Raw genomic sequence first — 14,935 nt, 5'->3', positions numbered from 1 at the left:
ACCCCTACTATGAAACTAATTTAGGGCTCTCACATGAAAGCTATAACCCAGTTACAAACCAAGGAAAGAGAACTTCTAACTGCCTTCTCCTATATCTTCACCCATTGCCAGCAGGAAGTAGCTTTTGAGAGACCGATGCCCAAAACCCTTTTTGGCAGTTAAGAGTTCTGATTAAAAGAAAAGGATTGAGGTAGATTAAGGGGGCTGATGAAGAAATAGAGGAAGTGAAGTTTTGTAAAATAGCTAAGACTTCAGAGTAAAAAACAGGTAAAGAGTTCCTGTCCCTTTAAGGCAGCCAAAGGTTCTAAAAATTGAAAAGGAAAGATTATAAAAAGTAGAAGGCCAAAAGAAAGTCAGTAGAGAAAAATCATGGCAAATGAGATACAGCAGTTGAAGTATCAGATGGAACAGCTTAAGGACAAAATTAAGATCATGGCAGCTGATATAAAACAGTTGAGAGATCAGATGAATCTTATAGTTGAAGCTAGTAAATGCTATATTGACATGACAACTCATATTGGGCAGCTGGAAGATCAGAGGATAAATTCCCCAGTTAACATCATAATGCCATAAATGTGGGAAGCTAGGCCATAAGAGAAAAGTATTTAAAAGGGAAAAGTACACTGAATGCTAAACAAAAGGAACAAAGAGCATGTAAACCTCCAGGTGTATGTCCCAAGTGTAAAAAAGGCTTTCATTGGGCAAACAAATGCCGTTCTCAATTTGATAAAATGGAACACATTTATTGTAGGAAATCATCAGTTGGGCCAGAATCAGGACCCACTGGTATATGAAAGTTAAAACAGTTTCTTTAATATGTTCATTTCAAACTATTCTTAAAACAAACAAAAAAAAAAACCCCAGTATAATTCAATTCTATGCCATGGGAGCAATCTGCCAGCTTGGTTAGACCTGTGGTGCCTCAGAATAAAACTGAGGCAATTAAACCAGACCAATGGGTGATGGAGAAGAATTAAATATGTTTGTGGAATACTTGGTTATCCTGCATGGTGAAGGGGTAACCCACCTCTCATCAGCGTCTGTGTACTATAACCTGGTCAGCTAAAGAGGCTGGACACAGCCCAAAGGGAAAAGGGACATCTGAAGCAAGTGACTCCTTTGGAAGATTATGAGAGGGAGGACAAAGGGAGGGAAGAGTAACAGAGTTAAACCACCTTTGTGGTAGGGAGCTCCATTAGAAAAAGAGTCTGGAATTGATTGGTAAAAATTACGCTGGAAAAGCAGCTTGAAAGCAGGAAAAACTCCTCTACCAAGGAATTGTGAAGTGTGGGACCACTGAAGGACCACGAGTAACAGAGCCTTTGAGAGGAACTGAAGTGTGGGACCGTTAGTCCACTAGTAACAGTCCTTTGAGATCTGTGAAGGGTGGATTTTAGGACCACGGGTAGCAAAGCCTTTGGAATAGTGAGAGAAAAATCCTTGCTTGCAAAGATTGCAAGGAAAGCGCTATCTTTTGTCCATTAAGTAAATATCAAAGGAAAGTTCATACAGTTAAAGAAATGGTAAATTCTCTCAGCAAAGATTTTCTCAGTTTGTTGTCTCAGCTTAAAAAGACCTTTAAGGGAATTAACATTACAATCATCGGTTTTCCCTAGAGCAGGCTAGTAGTTTAAATCTGTATTGGGCTTCCTCATTTAAAGAGCCCATACCTGGAATTCTGAACTTTGACAATTACCAAATTCTTTTGCCTAGAAAGAAAAGGGCTAGAAAACAGGAAGAACTGCCCTTACCACATTACAAATTGTTTGTATATAAAAAAGGGGGGAAATGTAGCAGCCCGTATAGCCTATGGCTAGGAGGAGTGAGAGTTAAAAGAAATACCTGTATAGCTCAATAATGGAACACCTTGGTGGAAAGGGCATGGAGACGGATTTAGCTCTCCTACCATGCATGAGAGCTCCCGAAATGAGAGCAGTGGTGAATTGCCAGTCTCTACACCTGTGATGTTGAGAGGCATGAGATCAGCCTTATATAAGGCTGGAGGAGAAGGCAGTCAGGAGCATGTGCGTTCGATCATGGACCCGCTTACTCTGACTCTGTCTCCTCTCCTGCCTGCAGAACACCAGCACGGCATCTCTCTGCTGAAGATTACCAAGCTCTACTAAAGTCTAAGATCTCTCTTTCTAAGAAGAATGCTTTACTTTGTCACTCTCTCTCTCCAGCTAACATAGATAGCCCTCAGGCACCTAACAGACCTGAGCAAGGTAACTTAGCAGTCCATGTCTGGAACCTAGTTAAGCTGGGCCCATGACCTGGCCAGTCCTGGGCCCTGACAAGTGGTGTCACGAATAAGATGTCCCAATTTCCTACTCTGGAAGATGAGCACTTAGCTTGCTAGTCTCACTCCTTTCCACATTCTCATGCACACACATGCGCACACCTCCAATTCTCTTCTCCAGTCTTCTCAGTAGAGTTCTATTGCCCTTTGAAGTTAAAGCAGTATTCAGTAACTGTTACTCATCACTAAACCAGCGGGGGACTATGCTTGTCTTTCCTTTCTTATACAATACTTAAATTTTTTTAGTTTTCTGTGTGGTTATCACCGAGTCTGTCCCAAATTTAGTTATAGAATTGAAAGTCTGCTGTCAGCATGATCAAACCCATCATGTGTCACATGTTTCAGGTTTTTCTTGAGATATTCTCCTCAGAGCTCCTCCCATCCTCTTTCTCCAATCTGGACTTTGCCCACAGCATCCGTGACACAGCTGTCATCTGGGGACTCACCTCCACATCGTCCTGAAAGCATCCTCGTCACTCTTTTGAGCTGAATTGCAGGTCTTTGGTCTACTCTGTCATTTTAGGGGAATGCATCCTCATTAGATTGAGACACTGTGCCAGGGGAAATGCTTGTCCTCTGCTAGGTCAAAATACCAACTCGCAAGAAATAGAGGACAATGAGAACACTGACACCATTGTGGATCAGTCAGCCAAATCATCTAGAACTTGGGGAACAGGACAGGTGACACAATACAGTTTCTCCAACAAATGAATGTCAAAAAAGCATTTGCAAGAAAATAATTTTCAATGAAAATAGAGGAGCATACTATAGATTTAGAAAGCAAACTGCTTATAATGTGTAGCCTCCCAGAGTGCTAGGATTATAGACATGAGCCACTGTGCCCAGCCTCAAATATTTTGACTGATAACAATCATATTTTTTAAGTTTTTCCTATAACTTTTTTCCTTTTACTGTTACTTGCATTTATTTTATGTTGCATCTATTCCCGTGCCATAAGTTTTTGTTTCCTCAGTTTCTTCTGGGATCTTTTTCTTCTGTGCTACCTCTTCTGGTTTGGGAACAATCTGTTCCTTTTCAGGAAGGATCATCTCCATGTGGCAGGGGGAGCTCATGTATGGGTTAATGCAACCATGAGCTCTAAGTTCGGCGACGCATCTTGGGTGCTTTGTTCACTTGGATATACTCAATGACCAGAGACTCTACATCTAAACCCTTAGGTTCAGCATTACTCGCTACATTTTTAAGCATTTGCAGCAAAAATTCAGCACTCTTTTTGGGCCACTGACCCTGTGTCCAGCCCCACTGTTTGCCCTGGGTACACCTACCAACCCCACCATTGTAAATCGGAATGGTACACGTTGTTTAAGGTAACATCCTTCAGATACTTGGTGGCTTTTCGTATATGCATACCCTTGATGGCCTGGGCAGTTTCATGTGCGTTCTTAAAGTGAACACAAAGATTTGAGCCTCTTGGCTTGCATGACTTTGTGGGGTTTTCTGGGTCAAGTGAATAGCAAACCATTTTCACAGATCACCTCAGGCTGCTTAGGGGAAGAGAAAGAGCGGTGGCTTCTGGGAGAATTCATGAGAACTCAATCCCCTATCATTTTTTTTTGTTCTTTCTGCAGTTCCTATTACTTGGATGTTGGACTGGTGCTATTTTTATTTGGTCACATAGGGGTTATTGATACCTTTTATGGCAGCTTTTCCTGTATTGAACAAGATTATGTCTCCTTTTGTTCATTCATCCTTTCAGTTATTTATGTCTGTATTTATTTAGAGACAGTCTCATTTTGTCACACTTGGTAGAGTGCTATGGAGTCATAGCTCACAGCAACCTTCAACTCTTGGGCTTAGGCGATTCTCTTGCCTCAGCCTCCCGAGTAGTTGAGACTACAGGTGCCCACCACAACACCCAGCTGTTTTTTTTTTTGTTGCAGTTTGGCTGGGGCCAAGTTCAAACCTGCCACCCTTGGTATATGGCGCTGTTGCCCTACCCACTGAGCCACAGGCACCACCCTGTCCTTTTAGTTTTGTCAAGGTTAAAATCTTTCTTCATACCACACTTTAATTTTATTATTTTTTAATTTATTTTTATTAAATCATAGCTGTGTACATTAGTGCAATCAAGGGGTACAATGTGCGGCTTTCATATACAATCTGAAATATTCTCATCAAACTGTTCAACGTAGCCTTCATGGCATTTTTTAGTTACTGTATGTAGGCATTTGTATTCTGCATTTAGTAAGTTTCACCTGTACCCATTCTAAGTTGCACTGTAGATGTGGCCCCATCCGTTACCCTCCCTCCAACAAAACCTCACCCCCCTTCCCCTTCCTTGGCCCTTTCCCCATAGTCTAGTTGGGTTATAGTCTTCATGTGAAAGCTATAATTTAGCTTCATAATAGAGCTGAGTACATTGGATACTTTTTCTTCCATTCCTGAGATACTTTGCTAAGAAGAATGTTCCAGCTCCATCCATGTAAACATGAAAGAGGTAAAGTCTCCATCTTTCTTTAAGGCTGTATAATATTCCATGGTATACATGTACCACAATTTGCTAGTCCATTCGTGGGTCGATGGGCACTTGGGCTTCTTCCATGACTTAGCAATTATGAATTGGGCTGCAATAAACATTCTGGTACAGATGTCTTTGTTATATTGTGACTTTTGGTCTTCTGGGTATAAACCTAGTACAGGAATTACAGGATCGAATGGCAAGTCTATTTTTAGGTCTCTAAGTATTCTCCAAACATCCTTCCAGAAGGACCGTATTAGTGTGCATTCCCACCAGTAGTGTAGAAGTGTGCCCTTTTCTCCACATCCACGCCAACATTTTTGGTTTTGGGATTTTGTTATGTGGGCTACTCTTACTGGGGTTAGGTGATATCTCAAAGTAGTTTTGATTTGCATTTCTGATTAAGGATGAAGAGCTTCTTTTCATGTGTTTGTAGATTGTGCATCTGTCTTCTTTAGAGAAGTCTCTCTTCAAATCCCTTGCCCACCCTGAGATGGGGTCTCGTCTTTTCTTGCTAATATGTCTGAGTTCTCTGTGGATTCTGGTTATTAGACCTTTATCGGAGGTATAACCTGCAAATATTTTCTCCCATTCTGCTTGGTTTACTTACAATGTTCTTGGCTGTGCAGAAGCTTTTTAGTTTGATCAGGTCCCAGTAGTGTATTTTTGATACTGCTTCCATTGCCTGGGGAGTCCTCATAAAATATTCACCCAGGCCGATTCCTTCAAAAGTTTTTCTTATACTTTCTTGAAGTATTTTTATAGTGTCATGTCTTAAGTTTAAATCTTTTATCCAGTGAGAGTCTATCTTAGTTAATGGTGAAAGGTGTGGGTCCAGTTTCAATCTTCTACAGGTTGCCAGCCAGTTTACCCAGAACCATTTGTTAAATAGGGAATCTTTTCCCCATTGAAGGTTTTAATTGGCTTGTTAAAGATCAAATAACGGTAAGTAGCTGGATCCATCTCTTGGTTCTCTATTCTGTTCCAGACATCTACTTCTCTGCTTTTGTGCCAGTACCATGCTGTTTTGATCACTATTGATTTGTAATACAGTCTCAGTTCTGGTAGCGTGATTCCTCCTGCTTTGTTTTTATTACTGAGTAATGTTTTGGCTATTCGAGGTTTTTTCTGATTCCATATAAAATGAAGTATTTTTTCAAGATCTTTAAAATATGACAATGGAACTTTAATAGGAATTGCATTAAAATTATATATTGCTTTGGGTAGTATGGACATTTTAACAATGTTGATTCTTCCCAGCCGTGAGCATGGTATGTTTTTCCATCTGTTAACATCTTCGGCTATTTCTTTTCTTAGTTTCACAGCTCTCTTTTTAGAGATCTTTCACATCCTTTGTTAGGTATACTCCCAAATATTTCATCTTCTTTGGCACTACTGTGAAAGGAATAGAGTCCTTGACTGTTTTTTCGGCTTGGTTATTGGTGGTATATATAAAGGCTTCAGATTTATGGGTGTTGATTTTGTAGCCTGAGACATTGCTGTATTCCTTGATCACTTAAAGACTTATTAGCCATTTTTTCCTGGCTCATAAGATTCTTTGAAAAGTGTGGTATGTGTGATTTTAAAGTAGAATATTTTAGTCTATTATGTTTGCTAGCTAGTCATTGTCGCATGTGGGAAAACTATTGATTTTATTTTTTAGTAAATTCAGTTTTTACTAAAGCTACATTGTTAAATTCCCCTATTTCTAATAGTTTTCAGTGGATTATCTTGGTTTTTCTGAGATTTTCATTTATATCTTCCCCAAATAAAATTTTGCCTTTTCTTTGATTTTTAGACTCTTTCTATTTTTGAAAATATAAAAGTTTTTTGTTTTTTGTTTTTTTTTTTTTTTAGAATATTGCTACATCCTCTTAGGCAGTTTTTTATTTTGGAGTTCTCTTTCACTGTCTCAATAGGTATGTTGAATTCTATTGATTATACATTCATAGTGCAGATAAATGGATGCGCACAAGCTAACCCCCCCAGGGAAAAGCCAGGTGCTGGCTTGTATGTCAGGTCTGTCCTCCGACCTCTGTTTTCTGCATATTAGCAGCTGGAGTTAAAGGCTGGACCAGACTCAAGTCCATTAACAAGACTACTGAGGTCCATAATATCTGCTTGTCTCTTTTTGTGGTCATAGGAATTGTTGATACTTAATGACTAAATGCATTCATTGAGGGGAAGGTTGCAAAATGGTGATGAAGATGTCCTTGCTCCCAGGTGTAGCCAGAGCTAGGGCATCTAGGTATGTAGTTTTATACACACATGTAAATATTTACAGCTGTTATTTCTCACTCTTTGTTCACATGTGTATACACATACACCCATATGCACACACTCTGATACTAGCAATTTCAACGTCACAGAATTCATTCCGGTGTTCTCCTTCCTCACTTGTAATGCTTTTTTGTCAGTGAGTAGCTGGATCTCATCACCCCTAACACACCTGTTTATTTGGCCAGTCCCTCTGTAAGCAGCCAGTCCTCCCACCTCAGCCCTGCCCCATGCCCTCTTTGCCTTACCTGGACTTGGAAACCCAGTGCTGTGCTGCCATCCATGTGGATGCCCTCCTTACCCTGCTTGGAGTTTGAATGTTTGAGAACATTTAAATCTTATGTAAATGTTCATCAAAGCACCTGTTTATATTTTACTTTAATGTACTTTTATGACCAATTTTAGTATTTGCATGGTATAGAATGTTTAAGGGACAGAGCTTGATTTGCAGCCCTACACTCGTGGATATGGGGGTTTCCCTGCAGGGGCACCACTGTGACAGCTCTTAGGAGCTGAGGGCTGAGGTGCAGGAACTGAGGGCTGAGCCTCTCTATGACCACAAAAAAGACAAGCTGTAACAAGTGGGGGATCCCACAGGCAGGAGGGGTTGGGAGGGGTGGGAGGCTAGAAACTCACAGAACCGAGCTGTCCCATAACGTCTGTTATCCTGTGAGCCTGTCATAAGACAGACTACAGGTGTGCACCACGATGCCCAGCTGGTTTTTCTTTTTAGTTTTTAGTAGAGATGGGGTCTCACTCTTGCCAAGGCTGGTCTCCAACTCCTGAGCTCAAGCAATTCACCAGCCTTGGCCTCCAAGAATGTTAGGATTACAGGTGTAAGCCACTGTGCCCAGTCAATAAAATGAATCTTGATAAGGACTGAATTCCCCATGTGATATATTAACGTTAAGTCAATATATCCCAGCTGAAGGAATATACCTCCCCTGACACACCCACATCAGATTAACCAGCCCACACACATCAGATTAACTGTCCCCAGAAGATACTTTTTTGTCCCCTCTCTGCTCTTTTGCTGAAGCCCTATCCCTCCCTGAATCATTCTCACTCAGCCTCCTTTGCCACCATGCCCACCTCAAGAGTTTCCCCACTTACTGACCAGGATGCTTACCAGACTCTTATCAAAGTTCCCTGCCCTTCCACCATGCCCACCTTTGGACTGGAAACATTGTTGTGTCCTGCTGCCCCCCTAAACTAGAGGATGCATCCGTCTGGTTGGAAGCCCAGTTCCTCAGGTTCTTCCCATTTCAAACACCGAGGGACAGATCGTGACAGCCTCCCCTTCACCTGCACCTGGTGATCTCAAGGAACACTTGTAAAAGGACATCACCCTCTACAGAAGCCATGGCCTTCCTCAGTTTCCAGAGCCTTCTCTTTTGTCCCCTCTTTTTCCAGACACCAAGAACTGTACTTCTTCTTTTTTAAGGTCATTATCTTAGCACTAGACAGAATTGCAGAGCTGCTGTGATCACACCCTGACAGCAGTGGGGAAGTGGGGCTGTGGTTGTGGTCAGCAGCTGTAAGGGAATAAAGTCAGGGCTGAGAAGCCCAGACAAAGCAGGCCATGTTCCCAGAGACGCAATTCAACTTTTTCAGGAGGCTCAGATGGCTCTGTGCATACAGGGGCTGCCTTTGGCACTCGCTCCTACTTTTACTGACGTTAGATTCTTCCATTGGCTCTTGCTATAGAGCTCCGGCCTCCTCCCAGAGGCTCCTCCCTGCTCCCTGCCTTTGTAGTCATCTCTGTGTGCTGGTCCTCTTGTCCCTCATAGCCTTTGATAAGTGGTCAACCAACTCCCTCAGCAGCCTTTACCCTCCCACACCCACCTGGTCCAGGGAAGCCCTCCAGGCTCACTTGCTGTCCAGGAGGCCAGACAAGGGACCCATGATATACTATCTATTTCCATAGGCCCATGAGTGCTTGCTCCTTCATCCCCACCTGGCTACCCCCCAACTTCCATGGAACCCAGTCCCTGGCTGCTGGCCAGCAGACTCCCCAGCTGTGGGGACAGCACAGCATAATTTTTCTTTGTCTCCAGGAAGGTCTTACCCTTTTTTCCCCGTGTAATAGTGCATATCATCTGTGTATTGCAAGACTGTCATAAGCATAAGAAGGCTGTACATTTTGCTAGCAGAAGCAGATTTTTCTTAACAGATTATGATTTGTGTTTTTGTGTGTCTCTGTGTGTGTATGTGTGCACACGTGTGGGACTGAGGAACCAAAGGCTGGGAAGGTAACTTGTTACCCTCGGTCTACTCTCTGCGGCCCTTTTCTATCCTGACGTACAGGCAGGTGGCAAGGAAGCTTTTCCTCACTGTGCCTTCTCATTAGCCCAGCCTGGGATGGAAGCTTCTGGGTAACCTTGGGGGTGAGTGGTCATGCTCAAGGCTGTGAGGGAATTCTGTCCCCTGAAGACCAGACCCATGTTAATTGAGCACTTTCTGGGAACGAAGCTCTGTGCTAAGTGCGTCATCGCTAAGTTCGTCTCGTGTAATCCTTACAACAGCTCTGTGAGGCAGATATGGCAACCCCATCTTCTGGAAAAGGAAATGTGAGATAATGTTTTTGTGGCAATGACAGCAGCTGTGGTGCTGGACTTCTAGCCCAAGCTGCCTGAACTCACAGCCAGTGAGTCACAAACCACCACAGCACACCCCCCACCAACTTTATAAAGTGTGAGAGCAACTTTGATAGTGCATAGCGTTAACAGCTCGAGGAATGCATAGGAGCATCTGGTGTGCATATAGAATCACCTTTACGCAGTGGGAAGCCGCAGACTGAGTTCTCTCCTTCTGCTTTATCACGGGCCACATCTCCCCCAGGTCCCCTGATGGAACTTGGTGAATTAGACTTATTCTGCTGCCCAAGATAAACCCAACTGTCAGACCCCAGACCCCCCCCACTGTGGAGCCCAAGCTAAGCAAACTTGCCTTATGGCCCTCTCACCCCTTGGATCTCTCCAATTCGTTCTCAGATCTTCTTATTCCTAAGCACATTCTTATTCCTCCTTCCAAAGACGTGAAGGTGCCAGAAGGAGTTTGATGGAGCTGTCATCAACCTCTTGGTTTTAGTCTTCTATAAACTGGGGCACAAAGAAAGACGGCATGCTCAGTGTGTCTCGGATCCATTCCAGTCCTTCCTCTGCACCATGTTCAACCACAGGGGACCGACCTTTACCCAAGGGCTTACAGTAGGTATGGCCAGTGGGGAAATTGGAGAAAAAGAGGGAAGGAAATACATGGGACTTTACTTTTTCACTCTCTCTTGCACCTCAGCAACGGCTGTGTGTCCTTCATGGCTCCAGCTTCTGCCAGACAAGCTTTCCCTTAGGGTCCTAGGTCCCACAGGGCTATCCCACCAGTTTCAGCATCTTTGGCCTTTGGTAACAATCCTGCTCCCATTGTTTCATGGACCCCAAGGTATGAATAGCTTCCTGTTGTGGCTAATCTCTGCCTTTTCCCCTGTCCCCTGTTTATTAGAGGCGAGATCTCAATGCTGTCACCCAGGCTAGCATGCAATGATATGATCACAGCTTACTGCAGCCTCAAACTGGTCACAAGTGATCCTCCTGCCTCAACCTTCTGAGTAGCCGGCACTATAGCCACACACTACCATGCCTAGCTAATTTTAAACTTTTCATAGAGACAAGGTCTCACTATGTTGCTCAGGGTGGTTTCAAACTCCTGGGCTCAAGTGATCCTCCTGCCTCGGCTTCCCAAAGTGGTGAAATTACAGATATGAGACATTGTACCCAGCCTGTCCTGTTTAAATCCTCTATTCTCCTATCACTCAATGAACAAATTTCCTGCATTAAATCCCTCCATTCAAAGGCCAACTTTTACTGAGTGCTTTGAGAACCACTGAAGGAAGAAGCTCTTATTCACCTGCTCCTTCCTGCCCATCTTGGACGTGAAGAGGCCAAAGCTCATTTCCTTTTTCTAAATCTTGATTTGTTATGATTATAGAATTGCCTGTCAGTCAGGAAACCCCTGAGCAGCAGCAATGATGAGACCCTTCAGTTAGAGTAAATGGACTGTGCCCCTCCTTCCCACAGATTGTGCCCCTAGTGTAAGGGGGTCAGATAACCAGCAGCAGCCAGTGCCTCCCTCAGTCCCTCATGACTACTACCACCCGCTGGGAGTCAGGCTGCAAGTCCTGCCTGGCGAGGCTCACGGCTCAGCAGGCTTCAATTCGGCAGGCCTGAACCTTGCCCTGGGATCACACAGATTCCCAGACCCAGGCCTGGCAGGAAGGGGCTGTGAGCTTGCAGGGAACCCTGCATGGGAACTTGCAAATGCTATTTGCTGTGCTGGGGTCTCCAGGGAGCATGGGAGGGGTTGGGGTGTTGGGGAAAAGAGCAGCTGATGATGTAAATCAACACTGTCACCCTGGAAACCCATGTGGTTGGTACATTCAGCATTTATGTTATGTTTATTTCTTCTAACATGTTACTATTTGACACTATAGTTATACTTTGTTAAAAAAAAAAAAAAGTACTTTATGACATTTGAAGAAAATCCAGCCAGTTCCCAATGAAGGGGAATGGAGAATAATGTTGGCAAGAGAAAATCTCTGCTTAAAATTTGGCAGGTGCAGCTGGGGTGGCTGCCCTGATATTACTGCAATGCTTCTTTCCTGATGCTCTGCTGGAGAGAATCGAGATATTCCAATTGTTTAACTTGTTGTGTCAGAGGAGTGGGAGCTAATTATAAAATATCATTCAATATACTCTGTTGAAAGATGACAGCCACTGTTTTTCTCTTCTCAAAATGAGAAGCAATGGATACATTTCATTGCCGGCCCCGGCTGTGTCAGGATACTTGCATTTCTTATGGCGACTTCCCTTTGAAACTTTTCCAAATAGATGTTGTATCCCTTACTCCTAAAAACAGTGACATGCCACAGAAAGAGATATAACTGGGAGTGGAAGAGTCTCTTTCCAGCCCTCCAACCTGGAGAATAAATTCTCCAGAGGTAACCCTTCTGTTTGAGTCCTGGAGGAGTGCAGGGGTGGGAGGGGTTTCCTTCCCAAGAGCTCCGGTCTTGTCCAAGGACAAGAACTTACATTTCTGGACCCTGCACCAGCCAGATCTTGTTAAGTGAAGCTCTCAGCTGTTTGATGGGTAAGAAAGAGCTCCTTTCTTCGTACCCTGGAAAGAGGAGGATGGACAAGGGCTCAGCTAGCATGCAACATGTTCTACTACTGAAAACTAATTTATCAGTGGAAATTGTGTTAAGAGAAGGACATTATTGTCCAAGGTTGTTGCGGGGAGCTGTGGAACAGGGGGCTCCACTTCTGCCAGAGTCATGCACCGGTGGTACTAGTGTGGGTGGTGGTCAGCAGAGGAGGAGCCCCAGGCCATGTGTTGTTGAGGGCCACCAGGAATGTGGCTGGAGCAGGCCAGCACTGTCGGCAGGTGCTACTACCCTGTTTCCCCGATAATAAGACCATGTCTTATTTTAAGGTGTGCTCCCAAAGATGCGCTAGGTCTTATTTTCAGGGGATGTCTTATCATTCCTGTAAGTAGGTCTTATTTTTGGAGGATGTGTTATTTTCAGGGAAACGGTAGAGGCAGCTGCCCTGGTATTACTGTAGTGCTGCTTTGCCTTCTTGGCAAAACCATATACCTCTTCTCCCCACACATGACAGAAAATGAACTTACACATAAGTCACAGGTTCTTCCAGGTTCAATGAGGAACAGTTTCCACTGGTCATGATACTCAGAGCAGGCCTTTCCCCCCACAGAAATTTCCAAAACCTATACTACTATGAAAGTGAGTGAATAAAATAAGTAATTACTTAAGAAAAATGTCCCACTTCATATATAGCAGTCATTATTTGGAAAATTTGAAGTGTAAAGAAGAGAAACTCAACAATAAAAATTAAAGGCTTAAAGGATCGGGTTACAGCATAATATCTTAGAGTTTCAACTATGAAATTGGAAATATAATAAATTTAAATCTCATGGGATTTACTAAGAAAACTATCCTTGGGCCAAACCCTAAAACTAGCCAAGTAATGAAATGGTCACCCACCCAAGCAAAGGGGATATTCAAATTATTTCCCGGTTGTATGGTGCATGGGCCCCAGCCACTTAGATTGACTGCTAAGACAGAATGCCAGACAGTAACTCTTTATTGCCACCTGTTGAAGAGACTGCTGGATTTGAGAGAATGAAGATACAAGGCAGCTAGCATAATGGGGGACAGTTGAGGCACTCAGAAAAAGGGATCTTTACCAACTGAAGTGGATGTATTTTCACAGTCCAAATGTCCAGACTGATGCATACCATCTGGGCCCTACATCGATCTGTCCACCCAACTACCTCTCCACCCCACCCTTCCATCCATTCATCAACCCACCTATCCATCCATCCATCCATTCACTTATCAACCCACCTATCCATCCATCCATCCATCCATCCATCCATTCACCCACCAACCCATAACTTCATCCATCCATCCATCCACCCACCCACTTACCCATTCATCCATCAACCATCCACCCACCCACTTACTCATTCATCCATCCACCTACCCACCCATGCATTCATCATTCCATCCATGCATCCATCCACTTACCCATACATTCATCCACCCATCCATCCATCCATCACTTACCCATTCATCCATCTACTTACCCATGCATGCATCCATCCATCCATCCACCTACCCATGCACTCATCCATCCATCCACCTATTCACCCATCTACTCAGTATTCCATATTCTCTCTTTTCTACAAGCATATCTTGAAGACCTTCTTTTAGGGGACATGCAGTGCATATACAGTGGGCTGTTATCCTCAAGGAGCTCACAGTTATTCTTGTTACTTTTGGGAAGGATGTCTTTTAAGTTGCTGCCATTTATCCTACTGTGATAGAATAATGGTAAGATTTCATGAAATGACAAAAGTAAACAGTCTCACAAAGAATATGCTCATTATTTTATATTTTTCAAAGCAATTTTGCATTCCCTCATTTGATCCTCATAGCAGTCCTGTGATATGTATGGGAACACAAAGGAAAGTGACATACTAAGGTCTCATCCTTCAGCCTGAGGGAAATAGAGCCAGGAATCTGGCCAGTGAACTTTTTAAAACTCAAAGGTGGAAACACTCTACTGAGTGATTGTGTCTTCAAAATGTGGATTTCATTTCTATTTCAATATTGACATTGTCTGACAAACAGTATGGTCAGGAGTGGAAGATCCAGTTATTGTCAATGAGTTGCCGCGTCCAGCTCTGCATTTAGCCAGTGCTTGGATATTTACTGTTGTGATAACAGTAAGAAGGAAGAAGGGGCCCACTGGAATCCAAAAGTACCCTGTGATTAATAATAATTCCTCATATAAAAATGTGAGTCAGCACTTTCAAAGAAAGTGAATGCTGCTGCTTTTCTTTCAAAAAATTGTTGAACAAAGATAAATATCCCAGTGCTCCCACAGGGATTTGCTTTTTTTCTTCTTGGTGAAACCAGGATGACTGGCTGCTTTTCAGCCATCTGTATCTTTCTGTACCTGCCTTTGACATATTTTGATAAAGCGACTGCCTTTGGCTTTGAGAATGAATGGAAAAACACATTCTTGAGTGAAAGAATACCTCCAAGAAGTTGGTTAAGTTTGAGTCCATTTTTAAACTGTCAGTAGGAAACAGCCTGCAGAGTATTTGAGGAAAATAAGATTTACTGCTCTTTTTTTCTTCCTTGAAATTCACTGAAAGTTTTGGCTAGAGAAGTAACTGCAAGAAGCATGACCTGTCCTCAGATTTATGACCAGGACCTGGCCAATGGTGATTTAAACCAAGGGCACCTGGTCAAAAAGCAGAAGTGTCCACTCTTAGGTTATTGGGCATTCAAAGGATGA

The sequence above is a fragment of the Nycticebus coucang genome, chromosome 19 (assembly GCF_027406575.1).
Source record: "Nycticebus coucang isolate mNycCou1 chromosome 19, mNycCou1.pri, whole genome shotgun sequence".
Taxonomy (NCBI): domain Eukaryota; kingdom Metazoa; phylum Chordata; class Mammalia; order Primates; family Lorisidae; genus Nycticebus; species Nycticebus coucang.
This window is presented reverse-complemented; position numbering follows the sequence as displayed.